Source organism: Coloeus monedula (assembly GCF_965178545.1).
Source record: "Coloeus monedula genome assembly, chromosome: 6".
Lineage (NCBI taxonomy): Eukaryota > Metazoa > Chordata > Aves > Passeriformes > Corvidae > Coloeus > Coloeus monedula.
This window is the reverse complement of record NC_138786.1, coordinates 40,069,643-40,087,310: the sequence shown is the minus strand read 5'-3', so window position 1 is coordinate 40,087,310 and position 17,668 is coordinate 40,069,643. Positions and strand designations below refer to the sequence as shown.

General features: G+C 36.6%; 1 protein-coding gene across 1 annotated transcript in view; it reads left to right on the top strand.

Annotated features, from left to right (window-relative positions):
- The window catches only part of SLC25A21 (solute carrier family 25 member 21), a gene marked incomplete at its 3' end in the record, with an annotated part of 235,648 nt that overhangs the window by 178,318 nt on the left and 39,662 nt on the right, over nucleotides 1-17,668 (top strand). The gene's annotated exons all lie outside the window — the stretch shown is intronic.

The following is a 17,668-nucleotide window of genomic DNA, read 5'->3' as shown; positions in this document are numbered from 1 at the left end:
AATCAAGGTAACTCTAATTAGTAAATCCCAGCTTTGAGTAGCTGGCAGGCTTTCCATAAACTTTTTTAATACAATAGCAACCCAGGGTTTTTTTATCCATATATCATAGAAACAATTTGGTTGGAAAAGACCTCTGACATCATCAAGTCTAAGCTAGAGATCATGAGTCCAACCCATATATTCACCAAAATTGAACTGTTCTTGTGTCTAGTGGCAAAGATACTGAGTATGGAGGCAGCATAGATGCAGTGAGACAGACTTCTTGCATCCACACGCTGTACTGGAAAAACAGAGGTGAGATGAGCAGTGAAAATTAGTAACTAGACCTCTTTTCTTTCCTGCAGTGAGATTTAGTTAAGCTATACTACATAAGTGCATCCATATAGAACCAGATGGTTTGAAATGAGGAAGTAGGGACATACAAAGAAGTTTCATTAAGGTGTCAAAAGAGGAAGTTTTCACAGCTGGCCTTATTAGTTGTAAATTCATTTTTGTTGAAAGAATAATGTTGTGTATTGTCACTACAATAGACATCAAGAAGCTTCAAAGCTAAAAAGATTCCACACAAATGATAATCTGTGCCTCCTGAGGTTTTCTCGGCTGAGTTTATGTTAACTTGTATTGCTTCTCGAAAGAAAACTATTGTAGTATCAATATTTACAATAATGTATAACTATTTTGAAGTAGAAAACTCGTTTCAATATTTAAGTCAGTGAGCAGGAAAACAGTATTTATCTCATCCCAACTCACTGGTATTTTTCGTATCTGGAGAAAGAGTCTAAATCAAGAGACAGCTTCCAAGTTAATTGATTATTCATTGGCTCTTTTCTTACGGAATCCTTGTGTACTGACACTGGAATTAAACCAGAATATTTTTAATGTTTGTATCAAGTCATGAATCTGTGAGCAGGAAAAAGAGGATGATAACATGAAAATATTATATATTTAAATCACAATTTAACAGTGGATTGCACAAAACTTCTGTTGGGCAAGAGCTAATGCTGAGTTGTACTTGTCTGTTTCAAAAGCAGTCAATACTTCTCTAGCCAAAAAGCAAATTTCATGAATGCCTGTTTTTCTCCAGGAAGTTAGACAGAGGCAAAAATTCACATTTAAACAGACATCAGTACTAAGCACTAGGAAAAAAATGAGATAAAAAATCTCAGATGAACTAAAATCTTAAATTTTGGATAAAAATAAGGAAAGAAATCAGTTAATCCTGAAAAACCTGTTTGACTCCATGAGTCTTCCATTCCTGTCTGCACAAGTTGTCCAGTTTTCTGGAGCATTGTGATTATGACAACTGTGAAGGAAGTGAGGGCGGAATGTGAATTATTGTAGTTTGTGGAAACCTTTAATCCTGATAACCCATTCCTTGTGTGACCACTCAAATAGACAGAATAGAGCTCCAAGAAAGGGCTTCACGCTTAGATACCAAGCAAACAAAATCAGCTTATGAGGTGTTCAGGCTCAGGTGTGTAAATCTGTGAGGAGGGTATAAGAAACTCATTTATGCCCCATGTTTATTTCATACTGGCAATATGATACACCACTGATGGTGTGTGACATTTTCTGAAAATATGTAAATATCTAAATCTATAAAGAATTTAGTCATAAACTAAAGTGAAAAGAAGTAATCTAAACTAAAAAGGTTTAGGTATCTTTCTCCAGCACTCTGAATTCCCTTTTGTCATCTGTGATTTTATGTTAAATTGACTAAAAAAATATCCTAACTAAATAAAGGAACACAGTAGGAAAAGAAGTGTGACTAATGGCCTGTCCCTGAAAATGTTTACATTTGGGAATATTGCTTATGCTGATTTGTAATTACATTTTTCAGTAGCAGCAACTACAGTAAGCCAGAATGTCAAAGCCCAGTTCAGACAAGACTCTTCATACTGCCTTAACTTTTAGACCTTGTTATGTTGAGGTTAAGTATGCAGAATCAGCCTAGGAAGTATCTATTTTTATGAACACATATGCAAATATTTCATTTGCTGCAGTGACTCTTACTGAAAATCAACCAGTATTATGTTACTACAGTATCACAGTAACAGTGTGGTGATTTCATGAAAAGCTTCTTCGTCACAAAAAACAGCAGAATTCTTTAACTACCCCTCTGATTTTGTCCTCATTACAAAGAAAAGGACAGAGGAAATAATTCAGTCTAACACTAATAGAACCCTGCCCATTGCAAAGAATCAGAAAACTCCTTTATCTTTACACCTATATCTTTACAAAACACTAGAAATCTTTTGACCAAAAAAAATAAAAAACCCCACAGGAAAAAGTCCTACAAAAACTCCCTTCCCCCAAGCTTTGCGTAACTCTTTAGCTGGAATTAAATTTTCTTCATGGGGAATTAAATTCTTCAAAGAAGGATCCATCCCTTGAAGTCTTATCTTACAAGAAAATGGGAGTCACAAAACATAAAATTTAATTGAGACTCACTAAACGAAGGCTCAGTCGAGCAGAGCATTAAAGGTCACATAGCTTTCTTTTAAAAGGAGGCAGAACTATTAACTTCAGGGATTTTGTGAACTTGTTTTGGGAGCATCCAGTCACTACCAATTGCACAGGAGCTGCTGTGGTGGAGATCCTCTCAGGTGATGAGCAACCTCTGCTCAGCTGGATTTGCTAGGAGCCATGCAGTAAAGGTTCTCTGGTTTCACTTATGAGATGATGCATGAATTGACAGATCTTTGACAGTGAGGTAAACCCACCAGGAGCATATCTGTTTATTGAGGAGTGACAGCTTTATAGCCAACATAAAAATAATCTGATGCTTACTGGGGAAAATGTTTGGAGACAGGATTAATTCAAACCATTAATAGAGAAAACTTTTCATTCTCTTTAGATCCTACAAACAAGAGGTTAGATTGTGTTAACTGAACAGTTTTTATATCATCATGATCTTTACTGCATTTGTATTCACTTGCTTTTTTTTTGACAGTGACTTAGGTTGGAATTTGAAATGTAAGAATAAACCAATGTTCTAGCTGAATGTATATGTTGTATCTATATTAAAGACACATGGTGTTGTGTCTCATATTAAGAATGGAAAATTATGCCCATCTGCACTGTCTTAATCTGCAGTTACAGCATTAAAATGATGGATGCTTTTATTTCAAGTCTGTAAGCAACTTTGTTCTTATAAACTTGGATTTTCATGGGCTCATAATTTTAACAGTAAATTTTCTGGGTTATCGTTGGTTTTTTTGGTAGGCACTCAGTCAAGAAACCTGTTACTTTCTTATTAATTTGTTAACTTGCCTGAAATAGGAAGGATATCAGTGTCCTGGATTCCAGTTTTAAAATTCAACACTTCAATAAGTTACAGTTTAAAGTGCTTGTTAGCCTTTCTTAGAACTAGATGGTCCTGGGAAAGTGCAAAACACAATTGTCATTCATTTGAGACTTCATTACTTCTGCTGAGTTATTTGATTATTTATGTTTAATTTGCTTTGGGAAGGAGCAATTACTTTCACATTTACACAGTCCAATAGCTTTATAATTATTCCTGTCTTGTTCTCAGCACCACCTTACCACTCTCTTGTTCCTATAATTGCCTGTATGACCACACCCCCGGTTTTTTTAATAAGCAGCACCCTGACTCATACGTTAATAGGATTAGGTTATAAAGCTGCACAAAACCTGTCAGCTATGGGTGGAGTATGTGGGAGAAAAGCCAAGACTAAGCAGGAGCTGGATGAGTGCAGAGTCATCAGCAAACATGCAGAAGCTGGAGGGCTCCTGGTTTATGTGATATCAGCGATCATGCATCAATTAAGGAATTTGCTAGCACTCTCCTTTGTCTTGCCTCTATCCATCAACTGTCTGTCATGGTAACAAGTGCTTGAGAGACTTGGCAGCAGTGCTCTTGAGGCCTGGCCCTCCCAGCTGCCTTCAGAAGACACTCTGCTGATGATAAATGCCACCAGGTCAGAGAAGGAGATTGGCAGAGCTGGCAGCCATGCAGGCAAGCACTAGCCTCTGGCATTCACCAGCATCATCACTGACCATTCCTGCTCCCAAATGAGAGTTGCACAAGGTACAAATACTATCCTGCACCTGAAACCTTTAATGAAATTTCCAGCCAGGAAAGTGTGACGTGGTCAGTCATTCCAAAAGTCCTTTTTCCCAGTGTGCATTTATAAAGGAGAGATTAATTTCCACTTACTGGAGGCATAAATTCTTGTGGTATTGATAGACCAGACTTTAGGCTCTACTTTCAGTGCTCTGAGGCGAGCAGAAGTTGTAAAGATGGTATTTCCCACACACACACAGAGCTATCTGCCCCACTTCTTAGTTTCTTGTTAGCACTTCAGACCAGGAGGAGCAGAAGTGAACTTGGACCCATGATTGCTTGGTATATTCAAGAATCTTATTTCTTAGTAGAGACTAAGACACCTAAGTAGACACCTACACTGACAGTTTCAGAGACTGTGATCTTGCAAACTGAAGGTACCTTTTCTCTTCTGCCTCCACTACAGGAGCAATAACTTCCACCTGAGCACTGAAGAAAGTCTGCTAGCACTTGTACTTCAAGAGAAAAAAGTCTATACATAGATCTGTCTCTCCTCTAGTTGTACTTACTGGCCTGTCTCACACTTACAAACTCATAATACTTGTACATCCTTGCTAAAGTGAGCCTGAAGCTGCTAAAAAAAAAGAGCACTACACCAGGAAAATGTCTATCTGTAAATGTCCTGATGCATCCCCATAGTTCACAGTATGTCGCTAATTTTTCTTCTTTTCATCTGTCATGTTGTAGACTCTGTGGATCACATTATTCTACATTGGCATCTTCTTCCCATACTATTGTATTTATTGCAGACTTCACTAAAACCCTGTAATGTAGAGTATCAGAAGTAATTACCACATTCCTGTGGGAAATAATATAATCCAAAATGTAAAGTCTCAATTTAGTTTTATAACAAATTGTTGAATTGAGAACTCTAATTGAAATGGTAAAGGACAGTGTAGTGGCTTAAACTGTGAACCTGTGTGAAATCTGCTGGTTTTCATAAATAAAAATTAAAGTCTTAGGGCTGAATTTTTGAACCCTTGTTCTTGCTTAACATATCTTTAAAGAATAAATGCTCAGTGTTAGAAAAACTAGTATTTGTGTATTTTCAGGGAGCATGAGCTTGCAAAATTTAGGTAGGGACATAGCAAGTTCTCATAGTACATAATTAAATTTATCAACTGTTTAATCAGTACATTTATTTTTGAACACAACACTCCTCAGCAAGTGCCCTCATGCCTGTGCATTTTGGAAGACAGGACCCACGGGACCCTGTGGAAATTGGTCTCACATATCTGCAGTGAAAAGAAAAATGATGCCTTAGCACAGACTAGGTGCTCCACAATCAAAGAATTTTTCTTCTGGGTAATTAGCAAGAATTCCTTCTTCATAGTCCATGACATATATATGCAGAGTAATACATCTGCTTTCCCTAAAACTGTTCTTATGCCACTTACTTTCCCCCTGGTCTGCATAGACCTATGTGCAATATCTGTTCTTACTGTTTTCAGTTTCATTTCATTGTCTCTACTTTATTTGGACTTGTGTCTTAAAACCATCATTTTTATTCTTACTCTGAATGAGTGCTGAGACATAAAATTTAAATGATGGTATAGCCTTGAATAAAGTAATCATAAAGACTACTTTTTCAAGATTAAAGGAATGCATAAAATTTGACTGACAGACTTTCCCTGATAATTTACTTTAACATTTTTATTTATATTATACTCACAAGGTTTTAGATCAAATATGGCCACAAAGGAGACATCTTTTGTGTATTTATATGAAGGTGATGTGCATTCTGCTTTCTTTTGTATATAACCAGTTCTTAATCCAGTGCCAACAATTCTAAGTGGCTGGATGCTTTAGCAACACTAGTGAGTCACAAAATAAAGATGATACTTGTTCTTTTAACCAATAGGTCTCAAAACACTTCACAGAAGAAGGAAGTACCTTTATCTCAAACATACAGATGGGGATGTTCATGTGTAAAGCGTCAGGGAGTCAAGTTGATCTGGACTGGAGCACGCACACAGGTGGTTCTCACAGAGCAGCCTGATACTGTGTTGCTTATTTGCCCCATGGTAGCATGTTAATACAAAAGCTCTGAGAAACATATGCATTGGACATAAAATTGCATTATTTGATACAGGTTTCTAGTTCAGAAATGGTCTGAAGACTTAATCAGCAGCTCACTTTATGAAGTAGTTTTCTGAAGGCATACATGGATGTAGTGTCACGTTTAGGCCTGTAGCTGGATATCCTGAGTGCAAGGCTAGCTCCCTGCTCCATGGACGGGACTGTCTCCAGAGTCAGCAGTATTTACTGATGTTACTGTCATGAGGTTTTCATCATCCCATTCAGGCAGGAATTCTCTGCTCCTGACTGAAGGTTCCCTACCCCCATCTTCATATGTTAACACTTGAAAACATAAAAAATGGCTTTGGAATGTGAAAAACTTTGTGTGTGTAGCTGTCTGAAATACAGTGAAATTATAGTGGTGTAACTAAGGGTAGCATTTGACTAACCACATTTTTATTACTCACGGACACACATTTTACTTGCAAAATTTAATCTGGTATATATGGCAACGCAGTAAACAAGAACACTCTTTTAAAGAGAATCACTTCTGAGAATCATGTGCTTTAAAGATGAAACACATGCTTATTTATTTCCCATAGGAACAAAACACAATAAAATCATGTAAACCTTTGAAGCATCTTAGAAGTAAACGGGCCAAACGTTAACTGGTGTTAATTGTTATCATTTGCTAAGGCCACTGGAGGTACACTCACATTGGGTGACTGATCTGCACTTTTTAAAGGTTCAAGTTGGGGTTTTTTTCCAGATATTTTCATAATCATATAGTTTTAACTGTAAAGATATGATTTCTTAAGTGTCTCTCTTTTCTAATACTACAACATAAATAGAACTCATTATAGCATTAATATTTATAGCAATAGCTCCCTAGATCAGATCACTCCATCTTAAGATGCTTATATTAAAGAAGTAAAAAGATACCTACAAGAATTGTTTGCAATCCATTTTAATCTATCTACTTGGAAGATCAATGGAACTAAATTTTTTAGTCCTTATTATTTTAACACTCAAGAATATTTGTCATTTTGCCACATTAGGTTCCTGATGGTTTCAAACATCATGTTTAAATAGATCAATGTAATAATTGTGCTTATAATAAACATTCTATTAAGTCTAGTGTGTGGAGAATACCATACTATGCTTTATCATCAAATTTGCTGAATGCATTTATGTTGTCTGAAAGTGAAGAACATGTCTGCCAAATTTGGTAGCCCAGGAAAATGGCCATGAGTTTCTCCTGCTTCAGTAACTGGTTCAGCATGAGACACTGCAGTGTTTCACAGAGGTGAACTGCTACGTCATTCCCTGGTGCTCCAAGCAGAGGTTTGATTGTCATCAGGGGCCCTGATGGTGACATTTCTGCCTGGCACCATTCACCTCACTTCTGGCAGGGCATGGTGCTGCCTCTGAGCCCTGAAACCTCCGTGCCTCGGAGCTGCTGAGCTGAGAGCCACCTAGAGTTAGAAAACTGGGAAGAGCTCGTACACGCTGTGCTGTACGTGCTGTCCTTCTCCACAGCTTCCTTGGCTCCCCTAGGGCTGTACAAAAATTTCAGCTAGTGAGAATCTTTCAGGCCAGGAATCAAGTCCCCTCAGAGTTTAGTCACAGCCAGGGCTGCATATCCCCTGAGCAAAGATTTCAGGAATTACTGTTAAATGCCTAATTAAGCTTAGTTAACTTTTGGATCATGCTGCTTTTTGGGGATCTGTCCCTAAAAACTTGCTTGTTCTGAAATGATATCTCTTTAATGCCATTAAAGTCTTCAGAATTGAAACCTGTTTTTAAAATGTGAGAAACTGATTCAAGCCCTGATGGAGAGATGGAGCGGGGGGGCTGTCTCTCAAATCTGAGCTAGGGCAAGACTGTCATGCCCAGATACAGGCAGATAAAAAGACCTGAAATCTATCTGAAACCTCTTTCTTACCAAAGGAAACAGGTCTGAAATCTGATGATGACATCATCAGTATTCAGCTGTAAGAATTAACTATTTATCAGTTATGTAAATCTAGCCATTGCATTTAACGTTTCATAAACACGGTAGTGGAGGCATCATGAGCTGCAAAATTAATTGCAGGTATGTGATGTGTTTCTTTAAAAGACAAGTGGTTATTTACTTCTCTCTAATTTGGGCTTCTGGTAGCTATTATTTGATAACCTTTTCTTTAAAATAAAAATTCCACCGTATCAAGGAAAAAAAACAGTGACCAGAGAACAGATAAATCATTTTTATGTCCTTAGAACAGCTGACTTCACACTTTTATTACATTGTTTGAAATAGCATCTTTTCATCTGGAAGGAATCAGTTTAAAATGTGATTGTCAACACAACAAAACCAGCTTTCTGTTTAAAATGGCTGCTCGTGAAGCTTAAACTACACTTCTGCCAGGATTTTCTTTACAGACTTTAGTTACTAGAACCAAGAGATTTTAGATGGGATGTTCACAGGAAATACCTGGCAGACAGCATAAAATGCAAAGTAAAGCATTTTTATTTTAGTTATAGAAAGCATGGCTGTGAAAATGAGCAACAGTGTTTTATGTCAAAAACTTTGTTTTTCAAATAAAAGTTTCTAAGTGGAAAAAGTCTTCTAACTTCAGTTTGAAGTGGATGAGAGAAAAAATTCTCATTAATTTTTTCGTGTCCTGACCTAAGTAACCAAACAACTTACACTTAACATATTTCTTAGACTGTATCTCATACTTTCTTATAATGGTGCTATTATATCTCTGTCTAATCTGCATGTCTTTACCTTATTTAAATTAATTTCTTCACTGGCTACATCAGAAAGCACAGCTTAGTCCCTTTTATGACAATCCTTTTAATTATTATTGTCCACAATTTTTTATTTATATGTAATTTAGATTGATTCGAACAACTAAAATTTTTACACCTCTAAAAATGCAGATCAAGATTCTATGCCAAATCAAGTACTTTATTCAGTGATAAACATTTTCACTTAAGAACTAACTGAGCTTTACATTATATACATTTGCTCATTATTTTATTTGTAAATTACAAAGATGTAGTAAGACTATGACAAGCTATTAGAATAGGTAGAATTTTTTGAGTACTCATAGTTTTCTTCTTCTTAGGGTAGGTTAACTATATATTACTTACAATAGCTTTAGTAACAATTTTGTATTATTAAAAGTGGAGGTATCTTCCATTTTTTTTTCCTAATAAATTACTTTGTTTTCTTTTTTAATGTTGGAAGTTAAAATGGCATTGTATGAGAAACTTCTAAAATGCATCTTTGTTAGGAAGGCAGTCTTTCCCTGACAGGCTTCTTTTTGTTGAACCATGGAGCTGCTGTTGGCAGCAGTAAGTGCCAGGTGGGCTGATCATTCATCCCTAACACTATCACCAGCCCCTCTTCTCTTTGCAATGTTCTTTACCCAAGTTCAGTTCTTCCTGTGTATAATGCTTCACATTCTGAAAGAAATTTCGTAATCCAGATGTTGAGAATATCCATGCTTGACCATGGAGGAGAAAATATTCCTCCAAAACAGTGTGCCAAATCAAAATAAAAAGACAAAGTAAATAGCTATGAATATTTGACAGTTACATAGATTTTCCATGGAATGCGTCTTAAATAAAACAAGATAAAATGGAATTAGCATGGAGTATGGAAATATTTTAGAACAGTGTGTTTCTGTATAATGCTAACTCATAGTTCAGGGCATGTTGCATTCCATATGACTCAGAGAATCAAACTGTGAAAAATAAATATTTTATTTTGCTTGTTACGTTATGTTATGTTGTTATGTTATTGGCCTTGTCAAAGAAAATAAAATTCTAAATACATATGAGGTTGGGGTTTTTTTAGTTTTCATGTTCTTTGCTTATGCAACTTAAAGCATGCTGTGGTTCTTTACCCTATAAATATCAATACTAACTTTAAGGCGATAAAAATAGTTTCACTTAATTCCAAATACGTCTCCATCAAGCGTAGTGCATGTCTAGCACGCTGCATCTCCTTACAGGAATGCATGCACACAAGCACAGATGAACTGCACCATTGCATTCTGTCTATCCAGCGCAGAGAGCTGCTTTCACAGTGAGCCAGCAGGCACTTAGTAGTAAATTTCTGAAGTTTCCATGCAGCACTGGCTCCAGTTATGAATACAAGATCAATTCTGATACTTTTTTTATATAGCTTGCCTTCAGTGTTTGTCTATTTTTGTGTATTTTAGCTCTGCCTGAACTTGCATACATGCTGTTTTGTAGCTGTATCATATGCTGGGTGTCTCAAGTACAGAATGATTTTTTAGGGTTTATTTCATTCTGACAAGTGCAATTTTTCCGTGATAAATAAACACCTCTGCATCGTAGGCATTAGGTAGCCAAACCCAACACATCTCCTTGCTGTTCTCTGTAGCAGTTCAACTCTATGGCTGGGATAAATGTCTGTACACTCCTGCTGCCTCCTAATCTAGGCGGGGGCTCAGATTACTTACCATTAAAAGATTTCTTAATGAAACTCATTTTCTGATCATTTGAATCCCACATAAACTAACTTTATATCCTGATTTAAGAAAAGTCTAATTTTGATAAATGTACCTTCTTTAATTTGCAAAACCCTTCTTGCAACAAAGTATATATTCCACTTATGTCTTAATTAAACTATTTTTCTGTATAAAATACTTCATCAAAAATGTCTTAGGTATTTTAAGAGCTGATTTTCTACACCACTTTTATTTGGAAATATCATCTGTCTTCCGTCTGATTTACCATTTATTATATAGGTAGTATATATTCTTTTGATTGCCATTGTGATTTAGGAGACTAAATCTGGCTTAAATTTGTGGATAAAAGTGAATTACTAGCTAGTTAGCATTTCAAATTTTATTTTAAAATATTCTCACATATATGCCTTTGTGTTTGAAAACACAAAATAGTATACTTGCCTAATATTTGGATTTCCTTATACTTATTGGGTCACAGCATATTAAAGTACTTCATCTCATTTTTTTCATACTTTCTTAATAAATGGGTAATTTAATTTAAGTATCAAATTAACTTAGGTTTTCTTTAAGAAGTATGTAAAAGGGCAAACCAAAACTTTCAGTTGCATTTTAAAAACACCTGTGCAAATTAAATATGTTGTCACTATTTTGGGAATAATAAAATTTCTCTGACCACTCATGTTAATAGTTGCAAGTAATTAATAATTTTTCAAAGCTGTAATATAACAAGAAAAATAACAGTGTATTTTTGTACAAATAACAATTTTCTTAGACTTTCTTCAAAATTTTGTAATATTAATTTTACCTAGGGTTGCATAAGAAAAAAGGGGGAAAATTTATTCAGTATGTTCCTGAGAACAATTGTATTTGTGCAAAAGGTGAAAAATTGGCTAGTGCGCAGTTTAGTATAGGGAAAGTTGCAAAATGCAAGGAATCAGTGGCAAGAAAGTTTTCTCAGCATCCTGTTTGGGAAAATGCAGTTTTTAAAGTAGGTCTTTCTAAGTTACTGTGAGGGAATGCTTGGAATTTTGTCTTTCTACCGAAAAGGATTGGTTTTCCCTTGATTGTCATCAGTTTGCTGGGTTGTCCTGCTATTTAAGCTATTAAAGACTGGTGTGCTGCTTGGTCTCAGGTGATCCATAAAAAGGAATGAAGCCTTGGGAAGGTAAACCATCACCAGACTGGTTCGGTGTATCAGCCTTCCATGACGGAAGCTCTTTGTTGAGAATTGTTGGCAATTCCAGCAGTTTCCAACCGAAGATAAGAGCCAGCGTTCTCAGATAATGCCCTCGATCACACACCTGATGACAGACTCCTGCATGCAAGTTTTTTCAGGTGCTATGTTTGCTCAGTAATCCTTCAGTGCCAATCTTTTCTAAATGGTGAGCAGGTCCCGTCAGTAATGGACATCAGCCATTAGGCTTGTAATATTTGTCATGGATCGGGTTACAGCTTTGTTACTGCAGTGTGATGAATGGATGCTGTTATGCTCAAAGAAAATAAGTGCTATAAATTTAGCAGTCACTACTAAATGAGTTGTTACTTTAGGGGCCTGATTCGCATCCTTCAGAAGTCAGTGGAAACTATTCTGTCGGCTAAAGCCTTTATATCAGGCCTTCAATTTTCTTTCTCTTTTAAGGAACACAACCCAGGACTGCCATTTACAGTTCCTCCTTACTTACTATATGCAAGTTTACACCTAAACAGTAATTTTAGTGGAACTCTTACTTTATCTATGTCTTATTGTTGATTTTCTGTGTAAATGTTTTGATTAAATGTGGAGGCATAAAGAGAGTTGACCACAGAACTTGACACATCACTCATGAGCTAATCAGAAATGAGATTGAAGGGTTCAAAAATTCATACAATATTTCTTACAGATTTTTTTTTCAGGATCCCAGTAATTCCTACACCACATTTTGAAGTCTGTGCTCTGATTTTATGCTTTCTTTGCTTGTTGGCATTATTCTGGAAGCTACTCTGAATGAAGATGGAGCTAAAAAATTATCAGGGACCATAGAATCTGTCTGTGGCCAAAGTCTTAATTGTGTTTTATGTTTTATGCAAATTTTTAGGGAAGTTCAGATAGTACCTAAAGAAGTTCTAATTTATTAAAATAATTTCTGGTGACATGAAGATGGTGAATTTCCTTTTTATATTCCAAGATATAGGAATATAGGTATACCTAATACATATGAAAAGCAAGGCACTGTTTTAAGGTGTAAGCCATAGAAGTATTACCCTTTGTTTGTTACCAGCCTTGTGTGGACAACAGTTTAAGCTGTGTAGGGGCTACTAAAATATTGCTTCTACCCACATTCATAAAAATTCTGCATAACTGTTTAGTTACTAGCTAGAATGTTTGCTATAGCAACTCCAATTCCAAATGACCTAAGAGATATCCTACTTCTGGGAGATAGACTATCTTACCATAAGATATATGGTAGTATGCGCTGCTTAAATGTTTATGCTTATTTTTAACTTGCAAGTAATCCCTTCAAGTTCAACCTGTAGTTGCTGTACAGACCTCATTTTCATACTCTAGCTAGTGGCAGTATTATATAAATATTTACTCCTTCCCATTGCTTTGTAAATGCTAGTGCCCTCCTTTCTGCGATCAGTGAGATTACCTAAATCAGATATAAAAAGAAAAATGAGTATACATGTGCAAAAAAATGTAGGAAGAGACATTTCAGTGTATTTCTAGAATAGTAGAAATACACTGACAATTGTATAGCTTGGTGTGTTAAAGCTGAGAGACTTCCAACATGAAATGCATTCTTGGAGGATATTTGATATAGAAGGGATCTGGAGAACTGTAGTAGTAAGAGGAGCAAAAGAGAAGGAAAGAATTCCATACCAAAAGATGACACAAATGTATTCTTCTTGCTTTATGTAAGCAATAGTATTTGGTTTTCACTAGAGGGCAAATTAGAATGCAAACTGCTTAGTGTGCAGATCCTGGTTCTTATTGCTTCGACTATACAAATGCTCAAAAATTCTATTTTACAAAAAAAAAAAAAAGTAAATCCAGGATCTTTGAGCAGTATAATCTGCTGCTGCTTGCCTGCTCTTCAGAACCTTCTTTGATTCCTTCTGTGCCAGGTAAGTAATTTCATTCAAAATGAAGCTCACATTGCTTTCCAGAGCAGAGCAGAGAATGTAAATTTGCTTCTGTCCTGCTGGGTGATCATTATATATAGTCTACAGTGCCGTAGGCTCTATATAAACAGTTCACCTTTTCCACATTCATTAGTGACCTGCAAATTTACAGATTGTTTACCAAGTTCTTTTGCACTAACTTTCTAAGGTTTTTCTGGCATATTACCTAAGCCTGTGTTTAAGACAACATATTAAATTACACACTTCTTAATTTTACAATTGCGCTAAGTTTTAAGATATCCAGCAAGAGAAGCAGAATTTAGACACCTGTAATTCTGTCATGTAAATTATATGCATGGATTGTGGCAACAGATGTCCAACTGGCATTTCTACAAGTCTACATGGCAATTGTATAAAATTTGAATTCAGAGAAAACTGTAGAAAGTTTCTAAAATATATGGATTAGTCATTATCTATTATTCTATTCTTCTGAATTTTTTTTAATTGCAGTTCTTTTCATTTGTGAAATCTTGATAGAGTTTTCATTGTCATAGGAAAAGTTCCAGATAGCAGTGGTGAAATGTGAGGATGCCTGATAGCATTCCAACTAGCCTTGGATGTCTACATTTCCTACCTTAACTGATGCATGACCAAAGCTTCTGCTTCTGTGATTCATATGAGACCACGTTATAAACACCTGTGAATAGACATTCTCTCACAGGAAGAAGTTAATTAAAAAGTGCTTATATATGTGTAGCTAGAACAGAAACATCTAAATGACACTGCTTGCCCATCACTGAAAAACAGCTGAACTAAGAATTCTGTTAGCCCTCAGGGTTTGCTACTGACTTCATATGTTTGCTTGACAGTATTTCATCAGAAAAGAAACTAAACTAAGCGCCTATTTGTGTTTAGCAGAACTTTGTAATAACCCTTAAAAGTATGGGACAAAATCTGCTTTGTCCTTAGAGCCAGCCACAAATCTTGCTTAGCAGCCTACAAGGATCATCATCCTACCCAGAGGATACTTAAACAACGAAGGTAACCAGAGTGCTGCAGAGAGGAAGATGTGGTCAGAGCACCACCATGTGTGTCTGTAGGTCTCCAGGAAGTCCTGCCAGGACAGACCCTGAAACAAAGGGCAACGTGTGGCAACTTAGAGTGTGGGCAAGGCACCACGACTGGGAAAATGAAAGAACAGCTACTTTAAAGCTTTGGTATGAATTGCTTATGTATAAAGCTGCTTATAAAACCAGTCCTGCCCAAATACATTTCACTTAAACCAGAAAATGTGTTCCAATAGTTCTAGTGCTCTGAAAACTAATGCATGGTTCCATGAACAAACGATAAGCTACTATTTTTCCAAATTGTGATTTTTCTCTCAGTTGAAAAAAACAGAATTAACACAAATTAAACCCCTCTTTTTGGGCCATACTAGAAAGCTTAGATTTGATACTGATGAGACAAAAAAACCCAAATCCATGTCCAGATAAAGATATTATCCCCTAAACCTAAAGCTTTTACTGTAAGAAAGGTCATGCAGTTGCCAGGTGGAGACAACTGGTAGGCTCAATCAATCAACTTCTAAGCGTTTCCAGATCATGTCTGAAACACACCCATGTGATTGGGCTCCTCATAAAGTACGGTTTTGTCTGCTAGCTTTTCAGAAATAATAGCCTCTGAAAAATATTTTCCTTCATACAGTGGCTTGCAGGGCTTGCCCAGGAACTCAAGATTCTTACTCCTTCCGAACACAGGGGAATCCAGACCATTAAGTCCCACTCTCTGGAGTATGGTCTAACCACCATTTTAAAGACAATAAGAGGTGGGAAATTAAAGCTTTTGTAGCTGTAGTCAAGTGGCTGCTCTGCAGACTATATCTGAGTCTTGTAGTACCCCATGCTGGGAAGTGTACTCTTTGCTGCACCATCTCTGCTTGTGAAACCCAGTTCTCCCCTGCTAGTGGGAATTAGCTCTGTTGGCTTGACCATCTGGAGTTTCATCCAGTTTCTCACCCAGTATAGTAACACATCAGGTGCCTGGGGTTACACAGCGTCCTGAACAAGAACCACCAACCTCCCTGGGAAGAAGCCTGGTCTGACCACACTAATTTGCTTGTATTTGTGTTTCATTATTGGAAAAAAAAGACTTCATACATGTCCGGTAAGAGTGTGATCATGAGTAGCTAGAGTTCTCACTGTAAAAGTATTCAATTTATGGGGGAAAAGAAGAATATAAAAAACATTTCTTTAATTGTTTATTTATGCATTTTTCACTGGAAGCTAATCACAATTTCTTTCTAAGTTTTCTTTCTGAGTTTTATTTATTTAGCCATAGAGTTTTGTTAAGCATCCAGATTTTGAACCAGGTATTTAACTTAGACCCTGTATTGACAGGGGTGACAGTATCAGTTACAGAGGGATAACTGGAATTTTACCCTAAGACTATTGAAAGAAAATAAAAGAGATTGCTGCTTCCTGTGTAAAGGGGAGTTATGCACATAAGTGAAATTTTGGGAGCTGGTAACAAATGACGACTGAGGACCAGCTTCACTTAAAAGCCAATACAATATTTATAAAAATTTCATTCCGTTATTAACTACACTAAAGTACTATTTTTGTTCATAATTAAATATATACTCTTTTAATAAATGCAGCTAATATTGTTCTTCCTGATCTTGTTCTGTAATGTCATTATGTTGCCATGGTGACATTCTTCCCACTGAAGAAATGCCTATTTTACTGTAAAGAGATCAACTATCGTTGCTTACAGAATTATGAACCGCACATTCTTCTGATTAGTCATTCTTAAGACAGGGTGCTCTGAACAGACACCACAAGGATATCCAATAGATACAGCTTTTCATTCACATTCCTTCTAAAATCCATGAAAAAAAAAATTCTTTAAATATTCCTGGTAGTCTAGGAGTATATCACTGTAAAACTCACGGACTTCAACAAATGGAATAGAAAGAGTCCTGAGGTCACACCTGAAACAGAATTTTAGAGAGTAACATATTGCATTACAACATGAGTCACGAGGCCAGCTGTGTTTATATATATTGTGCAATTAAAAGTTGGTGATCTTTCTCCTGATAACAATGGGGTATGCTGTACTCTGAACTCATAAGTCACATGGACAAAAATCCACTGTTTGGCCATTATCCAAAAATGACAATGACAAGTACATGAGCAAGTGGTGATTTGTCTTGCTCATTTTGTGGAAGATTCTTTTTCTTTTTTTGAGTTCTGTTTTTTTACAAAGTAATACAAATGTTGGGCAATAATCAAGCATAGAGAGCTGACTGTAGTAATATAGCGTTGATGGACTGGAAACCAGATGGTCTGTCAGATAATGAAGTAGTATCTGGCAAGGGATTGTTCCTGAAAGCCAACATCCTCACCTATTTAGCACTATGTCGACGTATCGGTTACCACATTCATGAGGTGGTATGTGTTGTACTTTAGAAGCCATACCTGGAAGAGGCTTTTTAATTCAAAATTACTGCCTGATGAGAGGGTAGAGGTGCCATTATTGTAGCACAGCTGGAGGAGTATAATACCCAGCAAGATGTGAACCATACAACAAAACTCAAGTTAAAGAGGGAAACATGATAGACTACATCCTGATTTCTGTCTAACCAAAGCCATGGTTCATGGATGCTTTAAACCAGCTCTGCCACCAGAAGAAGAAGTGGTGTATTCTGTGTGCCCAGAGTTCCTGCTTTTGTGCCACACTCACCTTTGTGCCCCCACATGCCCTTCTGCACCTGGTCTGGAGTCTTGGATGTTGGAGAAATGATTGGGTTAATATTAACCTGGCCACTTAAAAAAGAAATGTGTTGGTAATCCAGAAAGGTTCCCCCTGGCTAGGTCATCGTGTCACACACAGATCTTTTGCCAGCAGAATGGACAGGCTATTGTGTGGGCAGGACAAAGAGACTGGGAAAGTAAAATGAGGGAGATGGGATTAT